This window comes from Stegostoma tigrinum, unplaced genomic scaffold, assembly GCF_030684315.1.
Source record: "Stegostoma tigrinum isolate sSteTig4 unplaced genomic scaffold, sSteTig4.hap1 scaffold_112, whole genome shotgun sequence".
NCBI classification, from domain to species: Eukaryota; Metazoa; Chordata; class Chondrichthyes; order Orectolobiformes; family Stegostomatidae; genus Stegostoma; species Stegostoma tigrinum.
The window spans coordinates 98,803-119,756 of NW_026728063.1; the positions used below are offsets into that span (position 1 = coordinate 98,803).

The window sequence follows — 20,954 nt, forward strand, 5'->3', positions numbered from 1 at the left end:
GCATCCCATTTCACTCAGCCACTGCATCCCATTTCACTCAGCCACTGCATCCCATTGCCCTCAGTCACTGCATCCCATTTCACTCAGTCACTGCATCCCTTTTAACGGACACAGTGAATCCCATTTAACTCAGACAGTGCATCCATTTCACTCAGTCATTGCATCTCATTACCCTCAGTCACTGCATCCCATTACCCTGTCACTGCATCCCATGAACTTCAGTCACAGGATCCCATTTCAAACAGACACTGCATCTCCTTTCCCTCAGTCACTGCATCCCATTTCGCACAGCCACTGCATCCCATTTCACTCATTCACTGCAGCTCATTTCACTCAGTCACTGCAGCTCATTTCACTCAGTCACTGCATCCCATTTCAGTCAGTGACTGCAACCCATTACTCTCAGTCACAGCATCCCATTTCCATCAGTCACTGCATCCCATTCATCTCAGTCACTGCATCCCATTTCCCACATTCACTGCATCTCCTTTCCCTCAGTCACTGCATCCCATTTCAGTCAGTCACTGCATCCCATTTCCCTCAGTCACTGAAACGCATTTCGCACTGTCACTGCATCTCCCTTCCCTCAGTCACTGCATCGCATTTCACTCAGTCACTGCATCCCATGACCCTCAGTCACTGCATCCCATGACGTTCAGTCACTGCATCCCATGACGCTCAGTCACTGCATCCCATTACCCTCAGTCACTGCATCCCATTACCCTCAGTCACTGATTCCCATTACCCTCAGTCACTGAATCCCATTACCCTCAGTCACTGCATCCCAGTTCACTCAGTCACTGCATCCCATATCACTCAGTCGCTGCATCCCATATCACTCAGTGACTGCATCACATTTCACGCAGTCACTGCATCACATTTCCCATAGTCACTGCATCTCCTTTCCTCAGTCACTGCATCGCACGACCCTCAGTCACTGCATCGCACGCCCCTCAGTCACTGCATCGCACGCCCCTCAGTCACTGCATCGCACGCCCCTCAGTCACTGCATCGCACGACCCTCAGTCACTGCATCGCACGACCCTCAGTCACTGCATCCCATTTCACTCAGTCACTGCATCCCATTTCCCATAGTCACTGCATCTCCTTTTGTCAGTCACAGCATCCAATTTCACTCAGTCACTGCATCCCATTTCACTCAGTCACTGCATCCCATGACCCTCAGTCACTGCATCCCATGACCCTCAGTCACTGCATCCCATGACCCTCAGTCACTGCAACCCATTTCCCACGGTCACTGCATCTCCTTTCCTCAGTCACTGCATCGCATTTCCCTCAGTCACTGCATCACATTTCACTCAGTCACTGCATCGCATTTCCCTCAGTCACTGCATCCCATTTCACTCAGTCACGGCATCCCATTTCACTCAGTCACTCCCTCACATTTCAGTCAGTCACTCCCTCACATTTCACTCAGTCACTCCCTACCATTTCAGTCTCTCCCCCTCATTTCAGTCACTGCATCCCATTACCCTCAGCCACTGCATCCATTTTCACTCAGCCAATTCATCCCATTTCAGTCAGTCACAGCATCCGATTTGACTCAGTCACGACATCCTATTTAATGGAGACATTGAATCCTATTCAACTGAGACAGTGCATCCCATGACCCTCAGTCACGGCACCCTATTCCACACAGACACCGCATTCCAATTCCCTCAGTCACCGCATCCCATTTCCTACAGTCACCGCATCCCATTTCCGACAGTCACCGCATCCCATTTCACTCAGTCACCGCATCCCATTTCACTCAGTCACCGCATCCCATTTCACTCAGTCACCGCTTCACATTTCACTCAGTCACTGCATCACATTTCACTCAGTCACTGCACCCCATTTCACTCAGTCACTGCCTCCCATTTCAGTCAGTCACTCAGTCCCATTTCAGTGACTCCCTCCCATTTCCCTCAGTCAATGCGTCCCATTTCTCTCAGTCACTACATCACATTTCACGCAGTCAGTGCATCACATGTCTTTCAGTCTCTGCACCCCAGTACACTCAGTCACTGCATCCCAATTTCCCATAGTCACAGCATCTCCTTTCCTCAGTCACTGCATCCCATTTCACTCAGTCAATGCATCCCATTACACTCTGTCACTCCCTCCCATTTAGGTCAGTCACTCCCTCCCATTTCAGACACTCCTTCCAATTTCAGTCAGTCACTGCATCTCATTTCCCTCAGTCACTGCATCTTATTTCCATCAGTCACTGCATCCCATTTCACTCAGTCACTGCATCCCATTTCACTCAGCCACTGCATCCCATTTCACTCAGCCACTGCATCCTATTTCATGGAGACAGTGAATCCTATTCAACTGAGAGAGTGCATCCATTTCCCTCAGTCACCGCACCCTATTTCCCACAGTCACCGTATTCCATTCCCCTCAGTCACCGCATGTCATTTCGCTCAGTCACCGCATCCCATTTCCCTCAGTCACTGCATCCCATTGCCCTCAGTCACTGCATCCCATTTCCCACAGTCACTGCATCTCCTATCCCTCATTCACTGCATCTCCTATCCCTCATTCACTGCATCCCATTACCCACAGTCACTGCATCGCGTTACCCTCAGTCACTGTATCACATTACCCTCAGTCACTGCACCCATTTCCCACAGTCACTGCACCCATTTCCCACAGTCACTATATCCCATTTCCCACAGTCACTGCATCCCATTTCCCACAGTCACTGCATCCCATTTCCCACAGTCACTGCATCCCATTGCCCTCAGTCACTGCATCCCATTGCCCTCAGTCACTGCATCCCATTGCCCTCAGTCACTGCAGCCCATTTCAAACAGACACTGCATCTCCTTTCCCGCGGTCACTGCATCTCAGTTCACAAAACCACTGCATCCCATTGCCCTCAGTCACTGCATCCCATTGCCCTCAGTCACTGCATCCCATTTCACTCAGTCACTGCATCCCATTTAACGGACACAGTGAATCCCATTTAACTCAGACAGTGCATCCATTTCACTCAGTCATTGCATCCCATTACCCTCAGTCACTGCATCCCATTACCCTGTCACTGCATCCCATGAACTGCAGTCACAGGATCCCATTTCAAACAGACACTGCATCTCCTTTCCCTCAGTCACTGCATCCCATTTCACACAGCCACTGCATCCCATTTCGCACAGCCACTGCATCCCATTTCACTCATTCACTGCAGCTCATTTCACTCAGTCACTGCATCCCATTTCACTCAGTCACTGCATCCCATTTCACTCAGTCACTGCATCCCATTTCCCACATTCACTGCAACTCCTTTCCCTCAGTCAGAGCATCCCATTTCAGTCAGTCACTGCATCCCATTTCCCTCAGTCACTGAAACCCATTTCGCACTGTCACTGCATCTCCCTTCCCTCAGTCACTGCATCACATTCCACTCAGTCACTGCATCCCATGACCCTCAGTCACTGTATCCCATGACGCTCAGTCACAGCATCCCATTTCACTCAGTCACGGCATCCCATTTCACTCAGTCACTGCATTCCATTACCCTCAGTCACTGCATCCCATTACCCTCAGTCACTGCATCCCATTACCCTCAGTCACTGCAACCCATTTCAATCAGTCACTGCAACCCATTTCCCATAGTCACTGCATCTCCTTTCCTCAGTTCACAAAGCCACAGCATCCTATTTCACACAGTCACTGCATCCCATTTCACTTAGTCACTGCATCCCATTTCACTTAGTCACTGCATAGCATGACCCTCAGTCACTGCATCGCATGAGCCTCAGTCACTGCATCGCAATGACCCTCAGTCACTGCATCGCACGACCCTCAGTCACTGCATCGCACGACCCTCAGTCACTGCATCGCACGACCCTCAGTCACTGCATCGCATGACCCTCAGTCACTGCATCGCATGACCCTCAGTCACTGCATCGCATGACCCTCAGTGACTGCATCCCATTTCACTCAGTCACTGCATCCCATTTCACTCAGTCACTGCATCCCATTTCCCATAGTCACTGCATCTCCTTTCGTCAGTCACAGCATCCAATTTCACTCAGTCACTGCATCCCATTTCACTCAGTCACTGCATCTCATTTCAGTCAGTCACTCCCTCCCATTTCAGTCACTCCCTCCAATTTCAGTGAGTCACTGCATCGCATTTCCCTCATTCACTGCAACCCATTTCGCACTGTCACTGCATCACCATTCCCTCCGTCACTGCATCGTATTTCACTCAGTCACTGCATCCCATTTCACTCAGTCACTGCATCCCATGACCCTCAGTCACTGCATCCCATGACCCTCAGTCACTGCATCCCATTTCACTCAGTCACTGCATCCCATTACCCTCAGTCACTGCATCCCATATCACTCAGTCACTGCATCACATTTCACTCAGTCACTGCAACCCATTTCCCATGGTCACTGCATCTCCTTTCCTCAGTCACTGCATCACATTACCCTCAGTCACTGCATCACATTACCCTCTGCCCCAGCATCCCATTTCACTCAGTGCCTGCATGCCATTTCACTCAGTCACTGCATCCCATTTCACTCAGTCACTGCATCCCATTTCACTCAGTCACTGCATCCCATTTCACTCTGTCACTCCCTCCCATTACACTCTGTCACTCCCTCCCATTACACTCTGTCACTCCCTCCCATTTCAGTCTCTCCTTCCAATTTCAGTCAGTCACTGCATCTCATTACCCTCAGTCACTGCATCTTATTTCCATCAGTCACTGCATCCCATTTCACTCAGTCACTGCATCCCATTTCACTCAGTCACTGCATCCCGTTTTACACAGCCACTGCATCCCATTTCACACAGCCACTGCATCCCATTGCCCTCAGTCACTGCATTTCATTGCCCTCAGTCACTGCATCCCATTGCCCTCAGTCACTGCATCCCATTTCCCACAGTCACTGCATCCCATTTCCCACAGTCACTGCATCTCCTATCCCTCATTCACTGCATCCCATTACCCACAGTCACTGCATCGCGTTACCCTCAGTCACTGTATCACATTACCCTCAGTCACTGCACCCATTTCCCACAGTCACTGCATCCCATTGCCCTCAGTCACTGCAGCCCATTTCAAACAGACACTGCATCTCCTTTCCCGCAGTCACTGCATCTCAGTTCACAAAGCCACTGCATCCCATTGCCCTCAGTCACTGCATCCCATTGCCCTCAGTCACTGCATCCCTTTTAACGGACACAGTGAATCCCATTTAACTCAGACAGTGCATCCATTTCACTCAGTCATTGCATCTCATTACCCTCAATCACTGCATCCCATTACCCTGTCACTGCATCCCATGAACTTCAGTCACAGGATCCCATTTCAAACAGACACTGCATCTCCTTTCCCTCAGTCACTGCATCCCATTTCACACAGCCACTGCATCCCATTTCGCACAGCCACTGCATCCCATTTCACTCATTCACTGCAGCTCATTTCACTCAGTCACTGCAGCTCATTTCACTCAGTCACAGCATCCCATTTCAGTCAGTGACTGCAACCCATTACTCTCAGTCACAGCATCCCATTTCACTCATTCACTGCATCGCATTTCACTCAGTCACTGCATCCGATATCACTCAGTCACTGCATCACATTTCCCTCAGTCACTGCAACCCATTTCCCATGGTCATTGCATCTCCTTTCCTCAGTCACTGCATCACATTACCCTCAGTCACTGCATCACATTACCCTCAGCCCCAGCATCCCATTTCACTCAGTGCCTGCATGCCATTTCACTCAGTCACTGCATCCCATTTCACTCAGTCACTGCATCCCATTACACTCTGTCACTCCCTCCGATTTAGGTCAGTCACTCCCTGCCATTTCAGTCACTCCTTCCAATTTCAGTCAGTCACTGCATCTCATTTCCCTCAGTCACTGCATCTTATTTCCATCAGTCACTGCATCCCATTTCACTCAGTCACTGCATCCCATTTCACTCAGTCACTGCATCCCATTACCCTCAGTCACTGCATCCCATTGCCCTCAGTCACTGCATCCTATTTTACTCGGTCACTGCATCCCATTTCACTCAGTCACTGCGTCTCATTTCACTCACTCAGTGCGTCCCATTTCACTCAGTCACTACCTCCCATTTCAGACAGTCACTGCATCCCATTTCCCTCAGTCACTGCGTCCCATTTCTCTCAGTCACTGCGTCCCATTTCACGCAGTCACTGCATCCCATTTCACGCAGTCACTGCAACCCATTTCCCACAGTCACTGCTTCTCCTTTCCCTCAGTCTCAGCATCCCATTTCACTCAGTCACAGCATCCCATTTCACTCAGTCACTGCATCCCATTTAACTGAGACAGTGAATCTCATTTAACTGAGACAGTGAATCTCATTGAACTGAGACGGTGCATCCCATTACCCTCAGTCACAGCATTCCATTTCCCACAGTCACTGCATCTAGTTACCCTCAGTAACTGCATCTACTTTCCTTCAGTCACTGCATCTCATTTCCCTCAGTCACCGCATCCCATTTCACTCAGTCACCACATCCCATTTCCCTCAGTCACCGCATCCCATTTCCCTCAGTCACTGCATCGCATTTCCCTCAGTCACTGCATCGCATTTCCCTCAGTCACTGCATCCCATTTCCCTCAGTCACTGCATCCCATTTCCCTCAGTCACTGCATCCCATTTCACACAGCCACTGCATCCCATTTCACTCAGTCACTGCATCCCATTTGACTCAGTCACTACATCTAGTTACCCTCAGTAACTGCATCTACTTTCCTTCAGTCACTGCATCTCATTTCCCTCAGTCACCGCATCCCATTTCACTCAGTCACCGCATCCCATTTCCCTCAGTCACCGCATCCCATTTCCCTCAGTCACCGCATCCCATTTCCCTCAGTCACCGCATCCCATTACCATCAGTCACCGCGTCCCATTTCACACAGCCACTGCATCCCATTTCACTCAGTCACTGCATCCCATTTGACTCAGTCACTACATCCTATTTAACTGAGACAGTGAATCCTATTCAACTCAGACAGTGCATCCATTTCCCTTAGTCACCGCACCCTATTCCCCACAGTCACTGCATACCATTTCCCTCAGTCACCGCTTCCCATGGCCCTCACTCACTGCATCACATGACCCTCAGTCACTGCTTCCCATGAACCTCAGGCACTGCTTCCCATGAACCTCAGGCACTGCATCACATTACCCTCAGTCACTGCATCCCATTTACATCAGTCACAGCATCCCATTTCACTCAGCCACTGCATCCCATTTCACTCAGCCACTGCATCCCATTGCCCTCAGTCACTGCATCCCATTTCACTCAGTCACTGCATCCCTTTTAACGGACACAGTGAATCCCATTTAACTCAGACAGTGCATCCATTTCACTCAGTCATTGCATCTCATTACCCTCAGTCACTGCATCCCATTACCCTGTCACTGCATCCCATGAACTTCAGTCACAGGATCCCATTTCAAACAGACACTGCATCTCCTTTCCCTCAGTCACTGCATCCCATTTCGCACAGCCACTGCATCCCATTTCACTCATTCACTGCAGCTCATTTCACTCAGTCACTGCAGCTCATTTCACTCAGTCACTGCATCCCATTTCAGTCAGTGACTGCAACCCATTACTCTCAGTCACAGCATCCCATTTCCATCAGTCACTGCATCCCATTCATCTCAGTCACTGCATCCCATTTCCCACATTCACTGCATCTCCTTTCCCTCAGTCACTGCATCCCATTTCAGTCAGTCACTGCATCCCATTTCCCTCAGTCACTGAAACGCATTTCGCACTGTCACTGCATCTCCCTTCCCTCAGTCACTGCATCGCATTTCACTCAGTCACTGCATCCCATGACCCTCAGTCACTGCATCCCATGACGCTCAGTCACTGCATCCCATGACGCTCAGTCACTGCATCCCATTACCCTCAGTCACTGCATCCCATTACCCTCAGTCACTGATTCCCATTACCCTCAGTCACTGAATCCCATTACCCTCAGTCACTGCATCCCAGTTCACTCAGTCACTGCATCCCATATCACTCAGTCGCTGCATCCCATATCACTCAGTGACTGCATCACATTTCACGCAGTCACTGCATCACATTTCCCATAGTCACTGCATCTCCTTTCCTCAGTCACTGCATCGCACGACCCTCAGTCACTGCATCGCACGCCCCTCAGTCACTGCATCGCACGACCCTCAGTCACTGCATCGCACGACCCTCAGTCACTGCATCGCACGACCCTCAGTCACTGCATCCCATTTCACTCAGTCACTGCATCCCATTTCCCATAGTCACTGCATCTCCTTTTGTCAGTCACAGCATCCAATTTCACTCAGTCACTGCATCCCATTTCACTCAGTCACTGCATCCCATGACCCTCAGTCACTGCATCCCATGACCCTCAGTCACTGCATCCCATGACCCTCAGTCACTGCAACCCATTTCCCACGGTCACTGCATCTCCTTTCCTCAGTCACTGCATCGCATTTCCCTCAGTCACTGCATCACATTTCACTCAGGCACTGCATCCCATTTCACTCAGTCACTGCATCCCATTTAACTGAGACAGTGAATCCTATTCAACTGAGACAGTGCATCCATTTCCCTCAGTCACCGCACCCTATTCCCCTCAGTCACCGCATCCCATTTCACTCAGTCACGGCATCCCATTTCACTCAGTCACTCCCTCACATTTCAGTCAGTCACTCCCTCACATTTCACTCAGTCACTCCCGACCATTTCAGTCTCTCCCCCTCATTTCAGTCACTGCATCCCATTACCCTCAGCCACTGCATCCATTTTCACTCAGCCAATTCATCCCATTTCAGTCAGTCACAGCATCCGATTTGACTCAGTCACGACATCCTATTTAATGGAGACATTGAATCCTATTCAACTGAGACAGTGCATCCCATGACCCTCAGTCACGGCACCCTATTCCACACAGACACCGCATTCCAATTCCCTCAGTCACCGCATCCCATTTCCTACAGTCACCGCATCCCATTTCCTACAGTCACCGCATCCCATTTCACTCAGTCACCGCATCCCATTTCACTCAGTCACCGCATCCCATTTCACTCAGTCACCGCTTCACATTTCACTCAGTCACTGCATCACATTTCACTCAGTCACTGCACCCCATTTCACTCAGTCACTGCCTCCCATTTCAGTCAGTCACTCAGTCCCATTTCAGTGACTCCCTCCCATTTCCCTCAGTCAATGCGTCCCATTTCTCTCAGTCACTACATCACATTTCACGCAGTCAGTGCATCACATGTCTTTCAGTCTCTGCACCCCAGTACACTCAGTCACTGCATCCCAATTTCCCATAGTCACAGCATCTCCTTTCCTCAGTCACTGCATCCCATTTCACTCAGTCAATGCATCCCATTACACTCTGTCACTCCCTCCCATTTAGGTCAGTCACTACCTCCCATTTCAGTCACTCCTTCCAATTTCAGTCAGTCACTGCATCTCATTTCCCTCAGTCACTGCATCTTATTTCCATCAGTCACTGCATCCCATTTCACTCAGTCACTGCATCCCATTTCACTCAGTCACTGCATCCCATTTCACTCAGTCACTGCATCCCATTTCACTCAGTCACTGCATCCCATTACCCTCAGTCACTGCATCCCATTGCCCTCAGTCACTGCATCCTATTTTACTCGGTCACTGCATCCCATTTCACTCAGTCACTGCGTCTCATTTCACTCACTCAGTGCGTCCCATTTCACTCAGTCACTACCTCCCATTTCAGACAGTCACTGCATCCCATTTTCGTCAGTCACTGCGTCCCATTTCTCTCAGTCACTGCGTCCCATTTCACGCAGTCACTGCATCCCATTTCACACAGTCACTGCAACCCATTTCCCACAGTCACTGCTTCTCCTTTCCCTCAGTCTCAGCATCCAATTTCACTCAGTCACAGCATCCCATTTCAGTCAGTCACTGCATCCCATTTCACTGAGACAGTGAATCTCATTTAACTGAGACAGTGAATCTCATTGAACTGAGACGGTGCATCCCATTACCCTCAGTCACAGCATTCCATTTTCCACAGTCACTGCATCTAGTAACCCTCAGTGACTGCATCTACTTTCCTTCAGACACTGCATCTCATTTCCCTCAGTCACCGCATCCCATTTCACTCAGTCACCGCATCCCATTTCCCTCAGTCACCGCATCCCATTTCACTCAGTCACCGCATCACATTTCACTCAGTCACCGCATCACATTTCACTCAGTCACTGCATCGCATTTCCCTCAGTCACTGCATCCCATTTCCCTCAGTCACTGCATCCCATTTCACACAGCCACTGCATCCCATTTCACTCAGTCACTGCATCCCATTTGACTCAGTCACTACATCCTATTTAACTGAGACAGTGAATCCTATTCAACTCAGACAGTGCATCCATTTCCCTTAGTCACCGCACCCTATTCCCCACAGTCACTGCATACCATTTCCCTCAGTCACCGCTTCCCATGGCCCTCACTCACTGCATCACATGACCCTCAGTCACTGCTTCCCATGAACCTCAGGCACTGCTTCCCATGAACCTCAGTCACTGCATCACATTACCCTCAGTCACTGCATCCCATTTCCATCAGTCACAGCATCCCATTTCACTCAGCCACTGCATCCCATTTCACTCAGCCACTGCATCCCATTGCCCTCAGTCACTGCATCCCATTTCACTCAGTCACTGCATCCCTTTTAACGGACACAGTGAATCCCATTTAACTCAGACAGTGCATCCATTTCACTCAGTCATTGCATCTCATTACCCTCAGTCACTGCATCCCATTACCCTGTCACTGCATCCCATGAACTTCAGTCACAGGATCCCATTTCAAACAGACACTGCATCTCCTTTCCCTCAGTCACTGCATCCCATTTCGCACAGCCACTGCATCCCATTTCACTCATTCACTGCAGCTCATTTCACTCAGTCACTGCAGCTCATTTCACTCAGTCACTGCATCCCATTTCAGTCAGTGACTGCAACCCATTACTCTCAGTCACAGCATCCCATTTCCATCAGTCACTGCATCCCATTCATCTCAGTCACTGCATCCCATTTCCCACATTCACTGCATCTCCTTTCCCTCAGTCACTGCATCCCATTTCAGTCAGTCACTGCATCCCATTTCCCTCAGTCACTGAAACGCATTTCGCACTGTCACTGCATCTCCCTTCCCTCAGTCACTGCATCGCATTTCACTCAGTCACTGCATCCCATGACCCTCAGTCACTGCATCCCATGACGTTCAGTCACTGCATCCCATGACGCTCAGTCACTGCATCCCATTACCCTCAGTCACTGCATCCCATTACCCTCAGTCACTGATTCCCATTACCCTCAGTCACTGAATCCCATTACCCTCAGTCACTGCATCCCAGTTCACTCAGTCACTGCATCCCATATCACTCAGTCGCTGCATCCCATATCACTCAGTGACTGCATCACATTTCACGCAGTCACTGCATCACATTTCCCATAGTCACTGCATCTCCTTTCCTCAGTCACTGCATCGCACGACCCTCAGTCACTGCATCGCACGCCCCTCAGTCACTGCATCGCACGCCCCTCAGTCACTGCATCGCACGACCCTCAGTCACTGCATCGCACGACCCTCAGTCACTGCATCGCACGCCCCTCAGTCACTGCATCGCACGACCCTCAGTCACTGCATCGCACGACCCTCAGTCACTGCATCCCATTTCACTCAGTCACTGCATCCCATTTCACTCAGTCACTGCATCCCATTTCCCATAGTCACTGCATCTCCTTTTGTCAGTCACAGCATCCAATTTCACTCAGTCACTGCATCCCATTTCACTCAGTCACTGCATCCCATGACCCTCAGTCAGTGCATCCCATGACCCTCAGTCACTGCATCCCATGACCCTCAGTCACTGCAACCCATTTCCCACGGTCACTGCATCTCCTTTCCTCAGTCACTGCATCGCATTTCCCTCAGTCACTGCATCACATTTCACTCAGTCACTGCATCACATTTCACTCAGTCACTGCATCACATTTCACTCAGTCACTGCATCCCACTTCCATCAGTCACTGCATCCCACTTCCATCAGTCACGGCGTCTCTTTTCCCTCAGTCACTGCGTCCCATGTCCATCAGTGACTGCATCCCGTTTCCCACAGTCACTGCATCCCATTTCCATCAGTCACTGCATCCCATTGCCCTCAGTCACTGCATCCCATTGACCTCAGTCACTGCATCCCATTTCAAACAGACACTGCATCTCCATTCCCACAGTCACAGCATCTCAATTCACACAGCCACTGCATCCCAGTTCACACAGCCACTGTATCCCATTTCACACAGCCACTGCATCCCATTGCCCTCAGTCACTGCATCCCATTGCCCTCAGTCACTGCATCTCATTTCACTCAGTCACTGCATCCCATTTCACTCAGTCCCTGCATCCCATTTCACTCAGTCACTGCATCCTATTTCCCTCAGTCACTGCATCCCCTTTCCTCAGTCACTGCATCTACTTTCCTCAGTCACTGCATCCCATTTCACTCAGTCACTAGATCCCATTTAACAGTCACTGCACCCCATTTCACAGAGTCACTGCATCCATTTCCTTCAGTCACTGCATCCCATTTCACTCAGTCACTGCAGCTCATTTCACTCAGTCACTGCAGCTCATTTCACCCAGTCACTGCAGCTCATTTCACTTAGTCACAGTATCCCATTTCACTCAGTGACTGCAACCCATTACCCTCAGTCACAGCATCCCATTTCCATCAGTCACTGCATCCCATTCATCTCAGTCACTGAATTCCATTTCCCTCATTCACTGCATCCCATTTCCATCAGTCACTGCATCCCATTCCCCACAGTCACCGCATCCCATTCCCCACAGTCACCGCATCCCATTAACTTCAGTCGCAGCATCCCAATTCACTCAGTCACTGCATCCCATTTCCCTCAGTCACTGCATCCCATTTCCCTCAGTCACTGCATCTCATTTCCCTCAGTCACTGCATCTCCTTTCCTCAGTCACTGCATCTCCTTTCCTCAGTCACTGCATCCCATTCCACTCAGTCACTACATCCCATTTAAAAGTCACTGCATCCCATTTCACAGAGTCACTGCATTCCATTTCCTTCAGTCACCTCATCCCATTACCCTCAGTCACTGCATCCCATTTCCCTCAGTCACTGCATCCCATTTCCATCATTCACTGCATCCCACTTCACACAGTCACTGCATCCCATCTGCCACAGTCACTGCATTCCACTTCCATCAGTCACTGCATCCCACTTCCATCATTCACGGCGTCTCCTTTCCCTCAGTCACTGCGTCTCATTTCCATCAGTGACTGCATCCCATTTCTCACAGTCACTGCACCCATTTCAGTCAGTCACTGCATCCCATTTCCATCATTCACTGCATCCCATTTCACTCAGTCACTGCATCCCATCTCCCTCAGTCTCTGCATCCCATTTCACTCAGTCACAGCATCCCACTTCCATCAGTCACTGCATCCCACTTCCATCAGTCACGGCGTCTCTTTTCCCTCAGTCACTGCGTCCCATGTCCATCAGTGACTGCATCCCATTTCCCACAGTCACTGCATCCCATTTCCATCAGTCACTGCATCCCATTGCCCTCAGTCACTGCCTCCCATTGACCTCATTCACTGCATCCCATTTCAAACAGACACTGCATCTCCATTCCCAAAGTCACAGCATCTCAATTCACACAGCCACTGCATCCCATTGCCCTCAGTCACTGCATCCCATTGCCCTCAGTCACTGCATCTCATTTCACTCAGTCACTGCATCCCCTTTCACTCAGTCACTGCATCCCATTACACTCAGTCAGTGCCTCCCATTTCCCTCAGTCACTGCATCCCATTTCACTCAGTCACTGCATCCCATTTCACGCAGACACTACATCCCATTTCCCTTAGTCAGTGCATCCCATTACCCTCAGTCACTGCATCCCAGTTCACACAATCACTGCCTCCCGTTTCACTGAGTCACTGCATCCCGTTTCACTGAGTCACTGCATCCCGTTTCACTGAGTCACTGAATCGCATTTGTTGTTTTCACTTGAATGCAATGGTCATGAATCTCCTCCAATGGCTGGTCATGTATTTCCAATGCAAAATTTTACCAAGTTTTGATTTTCAATTTTGATTACATGTGTCTCCTCTATTCTACAAGATGCTGCAATAAACTCAAATTTGATAAATCATAATTCAACCACCATTACCTACAGAGTTAATTTCATCAAACAGATCCAACTAGAATTGTCACATTCCCAAATCCTGATTCAAGGTTTTCTCATTATGGGCCACGTGGTTAAGAAAAAAGACACTTAGAATCAGAGAGATGTACAGTGGGGAAACAGATCCTTTGGCCCAATTTGTCTCTGTTGACCAGATATCCTAAGTTAATTTAGTCCCATTTGCCGGCATTTGGCCCATATTCCTCTCAACCCGTCCTATTCATATACCCATCCACATGCCTTTTAAACGTACAAGCCTCCACCACATCCTCTGGCAGCTCATTCCATACATGCTGTTCGCTCTATCCACGTCCCTCGTAATTGTATAAACTTCCATATGGTCAGCCCTGAACTCCAAAGTTCCAAGAAATAGCTGCCTGTTCAAGCCCACGGTATACCTCCAACCTCCGATGCTCGTAACATCCTTGTAGATCTCTCTGAACCCTTTCAAGTTTACAACATACAACAAGACGGCACAGAATAGGCACTTCGGCCCTCAATGGTGCGCCGACAACTTTCCTCTCGCAAGGAGACCAAAATCGATTGCAGTATTCCAAAAGCAGCCGAATCAATGTCCTACATGGCTGCTAAGTGATCTCCCAACTCCTATACTCAATGCACTGACCGATAAAGGTGAGCACACCAAATGTCTCATTCATATCCTTTCTACCGGTGGCTGTACTTTGATGGAACTACGAAACTGCACTCCAGCGTCTCTTTATTTAGCAACACTCCCCACAACCTTCAGTGTATACGTGCTGCCCTGATTTGCCTTTCCAAAAGGGAGCACCTCACATTTATCTGACCTCAACTCCATCTGCCACTCCTCAGTTTATTGGCCCTTGTCAATGTCCCATTGCATTCTGAGGTGACCTTCTTGGCTGGCTACTACACCTTCAATCATTGGGAAACTTACTAACCACACCTTCTATTTTCATATCCAAATCATTGCATCACTTCAACTCCCCCTCCCACACCCTGGACGACATGTCCATCCTGGGCCTCTTCCAGTGTCACAACCATACCACCCAGAAAGTAGAAGAGCAGAACCTCATATTCCGTCTCGGGAGCTTCCAACTCAATAGCCTCAATATGGACTTTGCCACCCTCAAAATCTCCCCACCCGCTAGCCTCATCCCAAGACTAGTTCCTCCCCTCATCCCTGCCTCCATGACCTGTCCGCCTTCTCTCCCACCTATCCACTCCTCCCACCTCACTGACCAACTCCCACCACTGCTTGGAATTATTCTTCTTTTCACACTTCATCAGCTCGACGTGATTTCTAAAATCTATTTTCCAATTGTTGGAAAAAGTGAGATAAAGTAAAAGAAGTTACATTCTTACCACTCGGGAAATCTCTGAATATTCTTCTGTTGAAAGGCCGCCAAGGAACGATGCAATTCTTGTGTCACAAACGCTGTGAGGGAGACATCTTTTTCGGTTCCACTAACTCCACCCTCAGGAAGACAAACCCACATAACATATCTAGCGACTTAAAGCATACTCTATTGTTGCCCAAGGTGGACAGCTGGATGAACACAGCAGGCCAAGCAGCATCAGAGGAGCAAGAAAGCTTGTGTTTCGGGACGAGACCCTACTTCAGAAAATTGGCGCTGGAGAATCCGAGATGACAAGGTGTAAAGCCGGATGATACTGCTTGGCCTGCTGTGTTCATCCAGCTTTACACCTTCTTATCTCAGATTCTCCAGCATCTGCGGTTCCGACTGCCTCTATTGTTGCCCTTTCACTTTACTGAACTAATATGAGCCAGTAGTTTTGTTTAGGCCCATGTAATCTTACAGTTATTGGCCTGTACAAAATCCTGAATTAATTTTGATCGACTGACGGGAGGAGAGATGAATTTTATAGAAATTTTTGTTTTCTACCAATTTGCAGAGGGCATCGTGGGCGATTGAAGGACAGTGTTATTATCCTCCAGGTCTGCGGACTGCATTGTTTCCAACTTGCCCATTTGCATATACATACAATATTCATTATGTACCAATGAAACATAATAAACCAATACTGTGTACTAAAAACAACGCTCACATATCAATGGAAATTTAAATATTTATCATAGAGTTTGAAGGATTGAATTCAATGATACAAAGCAAAAACCAGTGAAGTAGAGTGCAGTTGGTCAGCACTTTTGCCTCTAAGTGGAGGTTTGCAGTTTGAGGCCACCCAAGAACAAGCAAGCTCTGTCTAACTCCAAGGGCAGCACGGTGGCTCAGTGGTTAGCACTGCTGACTCACAGCGCCAGGGACCCAGGTTCGATCCCACCATTGGGCGATCTTCTGTGCGGAGTTTGTACATTCTGCCCATGCCTGCATGGGTTCCTGCTGGGTGCTCTGGTTTCCTCCCACAGTCCAAAGATGTGCACGCTAGGTGTCTGGGCCATGCCAAACTTGCCCATTGTGTTTAGGGATGTGTAGATTAGGTGTGTTAGTCATGGGAAATGTAGGGTTACTGAGGAAAGGGTCGGGGGATGAGTCAGGGTGAGATGCTCTTTGGAGGGTGGCCGTGGACTTGTTGGGTCAAAAGGGGCTTGTTTCCACACTGTAGGGATTCTATGATATGGAAGTATCTTTTGAAGTAGGCATTCATGGGTATGCTGTAACAGAGACCTTGAAATACTGCACAACAAATATTTGGAGATAGACTGTCAATTCAGACATAGCATCAAAAAAGGTCATAGAAGTTGTCACCGATATAAAGCAGGATTGATGAAAATCCAGCAGGAAATGGTGTCAAAAGGCTCAGTATCTTTTATTCACCTCCAGTTATTTTGTCCAAGGCACTGGATGCTGGCAGGATTGAAACATTTAAGAAATGCTTCACAAATCACATATAAGGACCTGCACATCTTTGAACAATGGGAGGAAACTGGCAGAAGCCCCTCGCAGACGCGGGGAGGACGTGTCAATTCCACACAGATAGTTACCCAAGACTGGAATCTCAACTGGCTCCCCAGTGCATGAGCAGCTCTAACCACTGAGCAACTACCTTGCCCAGAAGGGGTTTTATAAGCGCATACATTATTTCCATTAATAGTTGGGGTAAGACAGATCCAATCCTCTATGTCCAATCAAAATAACATCTTGTAGATATCATGACAACAATCATAAATGATTTTGAATAAGTAAATCAAAAAAATTGAAATAGTTTCCAAGCCTAAATACTAGATATGGTGCAGTTAAGATGAATAGCGCAACAACAAAAAGGCCATATTTTATGTGACCATCGGTAACACTTGAAAACTTGCAACAATATAGTCACCAGGAGAGATCTGGACTGGCTTGATGATGCACTCCTTCATACACTGCAATGAAACTCCAAAGATCACAAATTCTCCTTCAATACCGTGTTATAACAGTGACTGCATCAACCTGTGTTTATGGGCCTGACTGGAAGCCCACACAACATGCATAAACAAAAAAATAATCTAAGGTGATAGGTGAAATAAATGTATGTATGCAACGTCTTTGAAAAGCAATCATTTCTCGCGGATGCAAGCCCATAAGGAATCTCGTTTCGCAGATTATATTCATTTGCACTACAGTTCACGCCAGTCAGAATCAGTTTTCGTTTCATGACAGATAACTAAAATGTCCAAAACAATGAACTTTGTTTGATCAGAAGATTTTAAGTAAGGACTATGTCTTGTGTGAGCTGACGGCATTCGGGGATGGAGAAGGTACACTCACTGCTGGCATCTTGACACCATTGAATGAGCAAGCGTGGACGCAAAGGTTGTAACAGGTAACAATTGGACAGGCAATATCTTTTGAGCTCCTTCCCAGCAGGCCTGTCATACTCTCAAGCTGTGCCAGACCCTCACTTACTCCACCTTACGTACTCTGCCTTTTTCTTTTCGACAAGAAGCACCTCTGTACCAGTCATCCAAGGCTCCTTAATCTTACCCCTTCTTACCTGTCTCAGAGGAACAAATTTACACATCACTCGCAACAACTGCTCCTTGAACAGCTCCACATGTCTGCTGTGCCCTTTCTGTGGAACAATTGCTCCCAATCTGTACTTCCCAACTCCTGTCTGATAGCATCATAGTTTCCTTGACCCCAGTGAAATATCTTCCCCTTGTAACTGCTCCTTTCCCTTTCCATGGCTATGGTAAATGTGAGGCTGTTGTGGTCACTGTCGCCAAAGGGCTCTCCCACCACGATATCTGACACGTGTCCTGGCTCATTGCCGAGCACCAAATCCAAAATGGCCTCCCCCCTCGGCCTGTCCCCATACTGAGTCAGGAAACCCTCCTGAACACACCTGACAAAAACGGCTCCATCCAAACCATCTGCACTAAGGAGGTTCCAATCTATATTGGGAAAGTTGAAGTCACCCTGAACAACAACCCTGCTACGTTTGCACTTTTCAACAATCTGCCGGCCAATGAGTTCTTTGATCTCCCTACTGCTATTTGGGGTCTGTAGAAAACCCCCAGTGAGGTGACTGCTGCCTTGCTGTTCCGAACTTCCACCCATACTGACTCAGTCGACAAACCTTCCTTGGCAACATCAGCCCATACCACCTCGGTAGACGAGTCCTCAGAGGTTGTTTCAGCCGCTGTTATACTGTCCTTGACCAACAAAGCCACACCTCCCCCTCTTTTACCACCTTCCCTGACCTTAATCAAAGATCTAAACCCTGGAACCTGCAACATCCATTCCTGACCCTGCTCTATCCATGTCTCCGAAATGGCCACAACATCGAAGTCCCAGGTACCTATCCAAGCTGCAACCTCACCTAACTTATTCCGGATACTCCTGGCATTAAAGTCGTCACACTTCAATCCAGCTTGCTGTCTGCCAGCACACTCCTGTGATAGTGAGGTCCTGACCATGTCCTCCCTACGCTCATCCTCCTGTGTACTAGGACTACACCTCAGTTTCCCATCCCCCTTCTGAGCTCGTTTAAATCCACCCGAATGGCACTAGCCAATTTTCCACCCAGGATATTCGTGCCCCTCTGGTTCAAGTGGAGACCGTCCTGTTTGTACAGGTCCCACCTTCCCCAGAATGAGCCCCAATTGTCCATGTACCTGAAGCCCTTCCAACTGCATCATCCCTGCAGCCACGTGTTCAGCTGAAATCTCTCCCTGTTCTTTGCCTCGCTATCACGTGGTACGGGTGACAAACCAGAGATGACCACTCTGCTTGTTCTAGCTCTCGGCTTCCACCCTAGCTCCCTCAAATCCTGCCTGACATCCCTATCCCTCTTTCTACATATGCCGTTGGTGCCTATGTGGACCACGACTTGGGGCTGGTCACCCTCTCCCCTCAGGACCCGAAAGAGACGATCCGAGACATCACAGACCATGGCACCTGGTAGGCAATACACCAATCGTGAGTCTCTTTCGTTCCTGGCAAATCTTCTATCAGTCCCTCTAACTGTTGAGTCCCCAATGACTATCACTCTCTTCCTGTCCCCCCGCCGTCCCTTCTGTGCAAGAGGGACAGACTCGGTGCCAGAGATCTGCACCCTACCGCATGCCCCTGGTAAGTAGTCCCCCGGAACAGTATCCAAAACGGTATACTTGTTTTTCAGGGGAGCAACCACAGGGGATTTCAGGGGAACGACCACAGGGGAAGGTTGGTCAAGCTACACCGGGTAAACGTACATTTTTGGCTGAAGAAACATGTGTTTCAGTGTGAGCTAATGGAAGAAGCCATGGAGTCAAAGCTAAACATTTCGACAATAAGACAACCATTCTTAAAAGCAGCAGAGAGCATGAAAAAGAAATGAGCGGCTTTAATATCCACTTAAAATTTATGTGGAATATCAGATGGAATTTTCTTATTGACTCCATTGTGCAATCATGTCAATCTAAAAGTGTTAACTGCATTCATTAATACTAACCAGAAACGGACTTTGTAGTAAATGGTTTGACGATTTTCTGGATCTGGAACATCCCTTTTCCTTCTCCAACGAAGATCGTACCAACCTATGGTACCAAACTGTGAGTCAAACGGACACGGCTCGTAATCTTTAAATTCCTCATCAAAACAGTCTAATCGTATGGTTCTGTGCAATAAAAGAGAAAGAATAAACATGTTTCCCACAATTTTGCTGATGTTTACGAACAGAATGCACAAATTCAAAAAGTTTGAGCTGGCATGTTTGCTTCCTCCAGCCTGTTGAAACTGTTCCATTCAATGTGAAATTTGTGATACGTTTTAGCACACAGGTCTATTTGATCTGTGCCACCACCTTCTATTCGTCATACATGCTTTCCCCACCTTCCTGTAATACATTCCTTGAAGTGTTCAATGAGATTTTGATTTTAAATCTTATCGTCATATTCTTTTGATTCTCAAGCATCAATGAATCTGATGTTGCCGCCATTCCATGCAGTGCATAGCACGTCAAACAGGAGTCTTACTCTTGCCATGAGCACTGAGGGAGTACGGGATCATAACTGTCTCACAGTTCAGAAAGAAATTCTACATATAGGGCTATGTAGAGTCATGCAGTTAATTTTATTTGACATGCTATTTCTTTTCTTCACAAATATGCTGGATTTAAAGTGATCTTCACCCTCATTTAAATTGAATCCAATATCCAACCATCTGTAAAACAAGCATATCCAAATTTTAGTTTGAGTTTAGTGTTTCACAAATATATTACTTTTTTAAAAATTATATTTGAGT

The 20,954-nt window shown here is 48.3% G+C and overlaps 1 protein-coding gene across 8 annotated transcripts in view; it reads right to left on the reverse strand.

Annotated features, from left to right (window-relative positions):
• The window catches only part of LOC132207623 (complement C5-like), a 256,535-nt gene that overhangs the window by 98,534 nt on the left and 137,047 nt on the right, over window positions 1-20,954 (reverse strand). For 4 of the 8 annotated variants that reach the window (XR_009443641.1, XR_009443638.1, XR_009443636.1 and 1 more), the window contains 3 exons: window positions 20,842-20,873; window positions 20,164-20,328; window positions 15,634-15,746 (listed from right to left, as the gene is read on the reverse strand). The exons of 2 other annotated variants lie outside the window; for them this stretch is intronic. The gene's annotated coding sequence lies outside the window, so the exon portion shown is untranslated. The remainder of the gene's footprint in view (window positions 1-15,633; window positions 15,747-20,163; window positions 20,329-20,841; window positions 20,874-20,954) is intronic. 2 more of the 8 variants (XR_009443640.1, XR_009443637.1) reach the window with 2 other exon arrangements.